The sequence below is a fragment of the Leuresthes tenuis genome, unplaced genomic scaffold, assembly GCF_036924035.1.
Source record: "Leuresthes tenuis unplaced genomic scaffold, fLeuTen1.0.hap1 SCAF_19, whole genome shotgun sequence".
Classification (NCBI taxonomy): Eukaryota; Metazoa; Chordata; class Actinopteri; order Atheriniformes; family Atherinopsidae; genus Leuresthes; species Leuresthes tenuis.
The window spans coordinates 25,621,281-25,632,491 of NW_027325373.1; the positions used below are offsets into that span (position 1 = coordinate 25,621,281).

The 11,211-nt window shown below is 40.8% G+C and overlaps 2 non-coding genes across 2 annotated transcripts; one reads left to right on the forward strand and one right to left on the reverse strand.

Moving 5' to 3' along the window:
- Nucleotides 1-990: 990 nt before the first annotated feature.
- On the forward strand, nt 991-1,062 carry trnad-guc (transfer RNA aspartic acid (anticodon GUC)). Its single transcript has one exon. It is a non-coding gene; the product is annotated as a tRNA-Asp (tRNA).
- An 822-nt stretch (nt 1,063-1,884) lies between these two features.
- On the reverse strand, nt 1,885-1,967 carry trnal-aag (transfer RNA leucine (anticodon AAG)). Its single transcript has one exon. It is a non-coding gene; the product is annotated as a tRNA-Leu (tRNA).
- Nucleotides 1,968-11,211: the final 9,244 nt, after the last annotated feature.

Below are 11,211 nucleotides of genomic sequence, written 5' to 3' on the forward strand. Positions count from 1 at the left end.
AGTCAATGCGACAGTCGTTGCAGTCTTTTCAGTCACAGAGGTGTCGCTGCTACGGGAAGGTTACCGCTAATAACTCCACAACGAGTAAAATGGAGAAGAAAACAATGCCCCCGTCAAGAGCAGGAAGAGTAGCACTGTCATCAATGATCAGCATTCTCACCTCTGCTTACATAATAGCTGATGAGCCTCCAGAATTTGGAATTTCAAGAGGCATGATGATGCCCATCTCACCTCCAAATTCCTAAGCATTCTCACCCATTACTTACATAATAGCTGATCAGCCTCCAGAAGTTGAAATTTCAATAGGCATGATGATGCCCATCTCACCTCCAAATTGCTGAGCATTCTCACCCATTACTTACATAATAGCTGAGACTGCAGAAGTTGAAATTTCAAGAGGTGTGTTATCACCATTATAGTCTGATGTGGTACTTAGAATACTGTTTTGATATTCTCACCCATCTTAGGCCTAAATGTGAATAGCCCCCCTTCAAATAGCCTGATATGAATCCAGTTTGCTTCGGTCAAAAGCCCTGTCCTGTTGTCCTATGATACGGTACCGGGGGTTTGAAAAATCTGCATAAGTGTCCAAAGTAGAATCTATTTACAACTTATCAACACTGCAAAGGGAAAAAAAAAAGTCTAGCTTCTTCTGGAGCAAACATTCTACTTTTTATTGTTTTGATGATGCGGAGTGTCCTACATCTACCACAAGGCAGAATTTCTGGGTGTTGCCACCAAGATTCAAGATTCAAGCGTTTATTGTCATATATACAGTGCATGTTAGAAACACATTCCTGTACAATGAGATTCTTGTTGAGCCCTTTTCACCACTTGCATGCTGAAGATCATGCCTAGTTTCTTCTCAATTGCTTTGCGTGATTCAAAACATTCCTTTAAAAGGCACCTCAAATGGGACACAAAACTCTTATTTCGCTCCTTGGCTACGGTAGTCTTTTCAAATGACGACTGTATCTGTCCCGTCGAAATTCCTCGTTAGTATAATGGTCAGTATCTCCGCCTGTCACGCGGAAGATCGGGGTTCGATTCCCCGACGGGGAGAGCTAGGACTTTTATCACATGCCTCCCACCAAGTATAATCTAATTCACCCACCATCAGCCAAGTTCCCTCTTGCAAACAGTCACCTCCCTTACAAATCACTCAAGACCAGCAGCTCTTACACCAGCCTTCAATACATGCTGTCATCTCATATTCAACTATCTTACACTTGTTTGCTTTTATCAAAGCACTTTGGAAGGCATTTCACTTGGCACCAAATGTATTGCCACCACAAGAAGCCTGGCCTGCAGGGACCTCTATCTTCCCCCTAACCTCTCCTTCATACCACTCTTCCATAAAGCTCACTTCCAAGTACCTTGTCCAACAACAGAAGACCTGTTGTTTCATTCTTGTCTTGTCCAAAGCCAACAAGGACTTCCCCCTAACCTCTCCTTCATACCACTCTTCCATAAAGCTCACTTCCAAGTACTTTGTCCAACAACAGAAATCCTGTGGTTTCATTCTTGTCTTGTCCAAAGCCAACAAGGACTTTGCATACCAGGGACGATCTGTCGAGGTCTTTTGTCACGACCAGTGTTTTGTTTTCAGACGATTTTTCCACAAAAATGACTGAAAAACAGGAGGTTTTACGGTGGTGTTGAGTACATGCCAAAATGTTAATATGTAACAATAACTTGAGTTGTGGACAAAGAATTCTCATGCACCAAGCCCCTTCCCTGCGATTCAGAGCGGTCATAAGACATCAGAGTAACATGACGGCACAAAGAATGTTGCTGTAAACTAGATGATATAGCACTAGCCACGCATGGAGTAAATGTGGTTTGCCTTGCCAGTGAAAACCATTCTCCAGGAGAAGTGTGAAATGTCATAAGTGGGATTTGAACCCACGCCTCCAGGGGAGACTGCGACCTTAACGCAGCGCCTTAGACCACTCGGCCATACTGACCATAAAAGGAATTCTTGCACAATAGTGTCGGCGGGCCCAGGGATCATTCGAGTGGATATGTGGATCTGCATGGTATTCAAGTGTCTTGGCTGTTGTTTAAGAGGACTCCTGAGGCAAACAAATAGTAGGCATAGCATTTGGAAGCAAGAACTCTTCAGATGTAAAACGGCTGCAACAATCTTTAAACTGGACGACACTGTGCCAGAATAGCAATACAACATAGCATAGCCAAGCAAGGAGTGAAGTTTGGTTGCCTTGCCATTGAAAATCATTCTCTTGGAGAAGGTTGCTTTGTCAGAAGTGGGATTTGAACCCACGCCTCCAGGGGAGGGAGGAGTGTTGGCGGGCCCAGGGATCATTCGAGTGAATATGTGGGTCTACGTGCTGTTCAAGTGTATTGGCTGTTGTTTAAGTTGTTTAATAACCACAATAATGTCACGTGTACATAAAATCATTTAAGAAATTAAAAAGGGGGAAAAGGAGAGCAAAGTGAGGAAAGGTGTGACAGATGATGTCCCACAGCAGTCTAAGCCTATAGCAGCTTGGGCAACATGGGATGTTTCAGGATTACCTGAGCCATCCCTAACTATAAGCTTTATCAAAAAGCATTTGGAAGCAAGAACTCTTCAGATGTAAAACGGCTGCAACAATCTTTAAACTGGACGACACAGTGCCAGAATAGCAATACAACGTAGCATAGCCAAGCAAGGAGTGAAGTTTGGTTGCCTCGCCATTGAAAATCATTCTCTTGGAGAAGGTTGCTTTGTCAGAAGTGGGATTTGAACCCACGCCTCCAGGGGGGGAGGAGTGTCGGCGGGCCCAGGGATTTTCGAGTGACTATGTGGGTCTACGTGCTGTTCAAGTGTATTGGCTGTTGTTTAAGAGGACTCCTGAGGCAAACAAATAGTAGGCATAGCATTTGGAAGCAAGAACTCTTCAGATGTAAAACGGCTGCAACAATCTTTAAACTGGACGACACAGTGCCAGAATAGCAATACAACATAGCATAGCCAAGCAAGGAGTGAAGTTGGGTTGCCTTGCCAGTGAAAACCATTCTCTTGGAGAAGGTTGCTTTGTCAGAAGTGGGATTTGAACCCACGCCTCGAGAGGAGTGTCGGCGGGCCCAGGGATCATTCGAGTGACTATGTGGGTCTACGTGCTGTTCATGTGTCTTGGCTGTTGTTTAAGTTGTTTAATAACCCCAATAATGTCACGTGTACATAAAATCATTTGAGAAATTAAACAGGGGGAAAAAGAGAGCAAAGTGAGGAAAGGTGTGACAGATGAGGTCCCCCAGCAGTCTAAGCCTATAGCAGCTTGGGCAACATGGGATGTTTCAGGATTACCTGAGCCATCCCTAACTATAAGCTTTATCAAAAAGCATTTGGAAGCAAGAACTCTTCAGATGTAAAACGGCCGCAATAATCTTTAAACTAGACGATACAGTGCCAGTTTAGCAATACAACGTAGCATAGCCAAGCAAGGAGTGAACTTGGGTTGCCTTGCCAGTGAAAATCATTCTGTTGGAGAAGTTTGCATTGTCAGAAGTGGAATTTGAACCCCGCCTCCAAGGGAAACTGCGGTCTTAACGCAGCACTTTAAAGGCCAAGCGTCGTTGCCGTGATGGCTCGAGCGAGCCGTGTTGATGACTACACGCTGTCTTTCCGACCATATATTGTGGCTGGAGTCGATGCGCCAGTCGTTGCAGTCTTTTCAGTCACAGAGGTGTCGCTGCTACGGGAAGGTTACCGCTAATAACTCCACAACGAGGAAAATGGAGAAGAAAACAAGAGCAGGAAGAGTAGCACTGTCATCAATATTCAGCATTCTCACCTCTGCTTACATAATAGCTGATGAGCCTCCAGAATTTGAAATTTCAAGAGGCATGGTGATGCCCATCTCACCTCCAAATTCCTAAGCATTCTCACCTCTACTTACATAATAGCTGATCAGCCTCCAGAAGTTGAAATTTCAATAGGCATGATGATGCCCATCTCACCTCCAAATTCCTGAGCATTCTCATCCATTACTTACATAATGGCTGAGACTGCAGAAGTTGAAATTTCAATAGGTGTGTTATCACTATTATAGTCTGATGTGGTACTTAGAATACTGTTTTGATATTCTCACCCATCTTAGGCCTAAATGTGAATAGCCCCCCTTCAAATAGCCTGATATGAATCCAGTTTGCTTCGGTCAAAAGCCCTGTCCTGTTGTCCTATGATACGGTACCGGGGGTTTGAAAAATCTGCATAAGGGTCCAAAGTAGAATCTATTTACAACTTATCAACACTGCAAAGGGAAAAAAAAAGTCTAGCTTCTTCTGGAGCAAACATTCTACTTTTTATTGTTTTGTGTCCTACATCTACCACAAGGCAGAATTTCTGGGTGTTGCCACCAAGATTCAAGATTCAAGCGTTTATTGTCATATATACAGTGCATGTTAGAAAAATGACTGAAAAACAGGAGGTTTTACAGTGGTGTTGAGTACATGCCAAAATGTTAATATGTAACAATAACTTGAGTTGTGGACAAAGGATTCTCATGCGCCAAGCCCCTTCCCTGCGATTCAGAGCGGTCATAAGACATCAGAGTAACATGACGGCACAAAGAATGCTGTCTTAAAATTAGTGTGTGTGTGTGGCCCCTAACCCAATCTCTGTGTAGAATCTTAGTTCATTTTGGCCCAAAACTATATGTGGTTTAAGCAGTGGCAAGACCCTGCTCACCCATAAGTACCATTACAACACACAACAATAATTAACTAAGCTACAACAATTCATAAAATATTGAAACCCAAAAAGTGCTTAAGGCAATTAACCTTACCATCAGGATCGTCCACTGTTCGCAGCGAATAGGAGCGAAAAACCTGATGGCTGATATCCGGGAAAATTCTCCTATGGCCCCATTCCCCCTTGGCGACTGACCACTTAATTACCTTTCAGTGCCTAAGGTACCGCTCCGAACAGCCGATTCACACCAATGGCAATGGACATATTTATGATTGGCTATGATTAGTAATTGGTCTACTTAAAATCATTAAACAAAGAGGAACATCACAAAACACAAAACAATACAGTACAGACATTTAAACATTATGTGAATATGAAGATATGACCCTGTTGAGAACAGATGAGTAATGATAGTGTAAAAACTGACAATTTCTTTTGAGTGAAAATTTTATGATAACATTGTGCAGAGTGGTGTAGTGCAGCTCAGTCTCTTGTGGTCCAATCCTGTCACTGCTTGGTGTTTGGTTGTCCTTCTGGCTGAACCTCAGTTCAGCAGTCTGAGCTAACTAGGAAGGAGTGTTTACATTATAAATTACATTACAACCATTATCTTGGCATGATGATCGTGCCTCCCAGAATTTCAGACTGACGTCTTGTCAGTCACTTGGCTGTGAGTCCTGTAGAGATTCTGCTGCTGATGGAGTTAATTTAAGCTGTGGATGAATGTTAGCAGGAGAGAGAACCGAGCAGCACAACATGTCATTTTCACAATGTTCTATATTCAGGAATTCCCTTTTAACAGGTTTAATCCCAGTATTCATTGGTCGACCAATTAAGTTTTCATATGAACCCCAAACAAAAACAAATAAATAAACCGAAAAAAAATTAATAAAATAAAATAAAATAAAATAAAATAAAATAAAATAAAATAAAATAAAATAAAATAAAATAAAATAAAATAAAATAAAATAAAATAAATGAAATGAAAAACAAAACAACTGGCCAGTTGATAGAAACCATGTTTTAGGACAGTACATTTAGACTCACCAACCTGCTGTACAGCATTAATGTGAAATCCAGTACCATCAACTTTTTCTGTGGAAAAACTTGAAACCATTTAGAGAAAACAGCAAGACAAAGACAAAACACAAGACAACATAGAACAAAAGACAAAAGGAAGACAAAGACTCACAGAATTTTGGGAAAAACTTGAGAAGTGTTAGTAAACTATGATTAATTGTTGTATCTCCACCCCCCCGATGAGACTTAGTCTCATCCGTATGTTAGTTCTGCTGAACTCTTCCACTGCAGTTTCTGCTCCTGTGTTGCTGCTGCAGGACAGAAATGTTTGTGGTTAGATTTCATTTTGGGAGCAGCCCAGCATCAAGAAAGCAGCCATTTCTTCTTAATGAGTAACTGATTAACCTTTTTTGGGATAAATATTGTCTGTCCTCTTAATTCAGCTCAGAGTGCTTTTGATAAAATTTCAGCATGATCTGCTTAATTCTTACTTGTTACTTTATACTAAATTCTATTTAATTCTTACCAGTGGCTGTGTTTCGTGATGCTGAGCCATCCACAGACAGTTCAGGATCAGCATTAATTTTTAATTTTTTTTTTCATTTGAATTAGAAACACTTCATGTGGTACCAACAGTGTGACATCTGAGTTTCTTATAACATCACATGATACAATAACATGTTTCCATACAAATTAGAATCAAAGACAAAGGTTTATTCTATTTTTCTATTTGTCTTAATTCCTCATTTATTTATTTTTTAGATGAGCCATGTGGCCTTGTGCTGCTAACTTTTTCCTTAGCAGTGCCACAGCATTGCGCTTGTGTTGTCAGACATCAGATCTTTGGTTGGTTATTGATCACTGTTACCTTGCATGCATGCTTTGACCTAAGGGCCCAGATTCTTGATATTATTTTGTAATATTTTTCTTTGCTCGTAGCAGTTTTGGAATGTTAGCTAAATTGTTCAGGATCCTTCTTGTTTTTTCTTGACATGAATTAGACCTTTAATCGTGCAGTTCAAAGCTCTGTGCTTTACCTTACTTAGAGCAGCTCTGCCTCAGTTTATTATGTTTTACTTAATCTTTACTTCTTCCTTCCAGTATGTGTGGATGTATGTGGGTGTATGTGTACGTATAGATGTGCGTGTGTGTGTGTGTCTGTATGTGGCCTTGGGTTTCACTGTTTTGTTTTATTTTCTTCTATCTTGTGAAGCACTTTGTGCTACATTTTCTTTTATGAAAAGTGTTATGAAAATAAAGTTTGATTGATTGATTGATTGATTAAGTGCACCAGATTAAACAACTTGGGTCATCTCCCGTGTAATTTCTCGAATGGACCAGAGCACATGATTAAAACTGTTAAAACTCACAGAACATTTTATTCATCCCATTCATATCCTTTTCTTTCGACCAACATGTCATGACTGAGCACAGATTGGATTGTACATATTGTTTCTCAATAAATTGTAATTGAAGTGGATTGTTGCCATTTTTCAGAGATCTTTTAGTCACCTGGTGTGGAGTGGTGGGAAGAGAGGGTGTGTCCAGATTACTGTTGTAGTTCTTTGTCACTTGAGCTTTTAATGTCTGACTTGCACACCGGAGAGGTGTGAAAATTAGTTATTGTAACCTTTATTGTTTCTGCTACTGCGGTTCTACAGTCTAGTCTTGACAGTGGTGTTTTCCTTTGGTTTCATAGTCAGTGGTCCGTTCAGTCTCTGATAGAGTTTTAGTCCCCGTGGTCTAGTCTTTGTCAGCAGGTGAGGTTCCTAAGTCAGTCCGGACCTCAGTTAATGTTCTTTCGGTAGGATCTTGAGCCTGAGTACAGTGATCCTTGTGGATCCAGTTACTCAGTCTATTCTCGGTCAACCATACCTTTACACAATGTGTTGTAGCTTCTGCGTCCTGTCCATATAGGAGAGGACCAGTTAAGTTTGTTGACTTTCCTGGTCCTGTTCCTTGGTGAGTATTTATGTAACCTGTTGAGATATCCTCATCACCGTGTTATTCAGTTGTTTCACATTCACACAAGTTTCCATACTGTAGTACAACAAGGGGTGAGCCTGTTGGTGCAGTTGTAAATGGACAGGGTGTTTCCTCCCTGGCATGACCTCATGTGGGACAACATGACAACATTCATGGTGGCATTTGGAGTAAATCTTAGGCTAACACAATACGTAGAACTTCAGCCCAGGTTAACTGTGTGTCTGCACAGACTTCTGTTCGGCCTTTTTGATGGTTCTATTTGCTCTTTTCACTAGTCCTTGTAAAGCTGGGTGAGAGACTGCACCGAGCTTATGTCTAATTCCAAACATCTTTTCTACTTCTCTTAGTTCTTCATTAGAAAAGTGAGTGAGTACCATTGTCTGATCTTATCACTTCTGGTACCCCAAATCTTGGAATAATTTCTCTTGTAAGCCATTTAATGACTTCTTTTCCTTTTTCGGTTTTAGTAGGTGTGGCTTCTACCCATCTAGAAAAGGGATCCACACCCACTAGAAGATTTCGTTTACCTTCAGTCCTGTTTGCTGCTCCCATGTCAGTACAATCAATTACTATCTGCTTCCAAGGGGCATCAGGTACTGGGAAACTTGTCTAGTCCTGCTCTGAGAGAGACTTTTGGATTGAACAGGTTGCAAATTTCACACGATTGCACAAAATATTTTATTGTGTCTTTTAGGTGGGGGTGCCACCAGTGTTGTGAAATGAGCGCTGTTACTTTTGAGCTAGCACAGTGAGCTCTACTGTGTGCTTCTTGACATAGCAAATTTAGTAATCCAGTTGGAGCTACTATTTTGCCTTCATGATTCCTCCAGAGTCTTGTGGAATCTTTTTTTTTTTTTTTTTCGTTCCATGCTTGCTTTTCAGATGGTGCCGCTGCTTTGTGAAGTTCTTTAATGTTTTCTAAACATAATTCTCGTTGTGATTTTTCCTCCAATGTTTTCTGAGACATCTGGTTAAATGCAGTATACCCTGCTTTTGTTTTTTGCTGCCTTATCTGCCGCATTGTTGCCTCTCGCTACTCTCCCATCTCCCTTTTGATGTCCTCTGTACTCGACTATAGCAACTTGTTTTGGTTCAAGTATGGCATAATATAGTTCGAGTAATTGATTCAAGTGTTTAACCGGGGTGCCTGCTGAGGTCACAAAGCCTTTCCTTTTCCAGTGACACATGTCTGGTATAGAGGCATGTCTTTAACTGTAAACACTGTTTTTGTTTTCATTTCACTAATTTATTCAATGTTTATTGTTAGATTAATTAATATTTATCTGCACGGTTAGAATTTGCTAATAGTATTAATATATTGTTCAGCTGTGCAGCTCTCTGGTTGCTGTGGCTGTTTTTAAATGTGCCATGAAAACAAACCTTGACTTGACTTGTTAGGAGTCAGACTTACTGCAGCGCAGCTGTCTTTAAATTTCTTTTAGAGTTTTCTTCTTTAAGAAACTCATTGGTGATATCTGACTCTTGTTGTGCCTTTTATTGCCGTGTTTTTGTTAATTTCCTAATAATCTAACTCACTTTAAACCTTTCTGTAAAGCACGTTGCTGCTCTGTTAAGATAACAGATCAATTGATTCATAGATCTGCTGCAGTTAAATAGTTAAATGGTTTAATGAGATTAAATATAAATACTGATGATAAATATTAACTCAGAATTGGTGAAAATAAGCAGAGGAGAAGTATTTAGATCAGCTAAATTTTAAGTCATGTTACTGTGATCTCTAACACAATAAAAGCTAACCTTTAATGCTTTAAGATGGTAAGAAACTGTCTGACACCTATCTGTCTGACCTTGCTGTTAAATCCTGATATTTTCTAATATGTCATATGGTCTGACTGTCCAGTCTCAGACCTGCTTCAGGTGGAAATCATAAAGTCTCAATTTGTAGAACATCTTTTGTTCAGGCAGTTTTTCAATTAAAGGATCAAAGATTTAAATGCTGTGTTTGTTTGTCTGACCTTAACTTTTTAAGAGAGCTGTTAAATCTTAATTCAACAACAAACTGGTTCTAATGTTTAGTTTTAAACAGTCTGTTCTTCCTGGATTTATTTTGGATTTTTTATTTTGTTATCTCTTCACTGTGATACTTGCATTGAAAAGCGGATTTCAGATTGTCCATTCAATTTGGTATTTCTCCCATTCATCCATCCATCCATTTTCTCTACCGTCAGTCCGTTAATCGGGTAGCGGGGGGGGGGTGGGGGGGCTGGACCCTATCCCAGCAGTCATCGAGCGAAAGGCGGGGTACACCCTGGACAGGTCGCCAGTCCATCACAGGGCCACACATAGAGACAAACGAGACAAACAACCATGCACACTCACACTCACTCCTATGGACCATTTAGAGTCACCAATTAACCTAACATGCCTGTTTTTGGACGGTGGGAGGAAGCTGGAGAACCCGGAGAGAACCCATGCATACACGGGGAGAACATGCAAACTCCACACAGAAAGGCCCAGCCGGGGATTAAACCTGGAACCCTCTTGCTGTGAGGCTATGGTGCTAATCACCACACCACCGTGCAGCCCCTTCTCCCATTCAAATTTATTTTAAAATAAATGAATTGTTGAACTGATGATAAATGCTCTAGTAAAAACTTCCATTATCATTGTAAATTTTTCGACTAAATAACTATATGTAACTCTGGTACTCTTTAAGTACAGGCCAACGATCAATCAGAATCTGTCCTCACTCTCAGGGCTGAATGAGGGAAGAGGGAAGCAGGGTTGGGATGAGATAATCTTAGGGTGAGAGCATTTATGACAAAGCTAAGGATATCTAACCTTGTCTTTTCCAATTACACGTGTCCACATGTACAGCCTAAGCTGTTTATGCTGAATCTGTATAAATGGTCAGTTTTTTCTTTTGCTAAATGGCATGCTTCTGTCATTGAGCATGATGCTAGGAAGATGTGTCTTATCTTCTAGTGTAGTAGGATGTGTCCCTGGAAAAGATGACGTTGTGTCTGGCACATGCTGTGGTAGTGGTGCAGAGGACTGCCTCTGAATAGAGAATTTAACTTCTCCTAAAAATGCTGACAGTCTGCAAGAAATGTTCCTTTTTTTTTTCGTCTTTATCTGCCCTTGCTTTCTGGAATAAACCTGCCTCCTTTAGTTTTGCTGTTGCTTGATTCTTACTGCCTGTAGCTTGTTTTGAAAACATGGAGAAATCCCGTAGTAGCGGTGGAGCACTTTCACCCCCCCCCAAACATTCCTCTCTCTTGCATTTCTCTCGTCCAGTTCACAAATCTCTCAATCCCTCCTTTTTCATCTTCTCTTCAAACCTTTTTTATCCATCTAGTCAAGGTGTTAAACAATACCGACCCCAATGAGCCGGGTTTACCTGTTGTCCACTTCTCAGCTATGATTTGTGACATGTTTAAATGTTTTACACGTGTTAATCAGAATGGGTGAATGGCGCAATGCCCGAGTGTTGGACCCGACCAAGAAGCTTCTACACAGAATCTTTTACTCTGTGCGCTTGATCG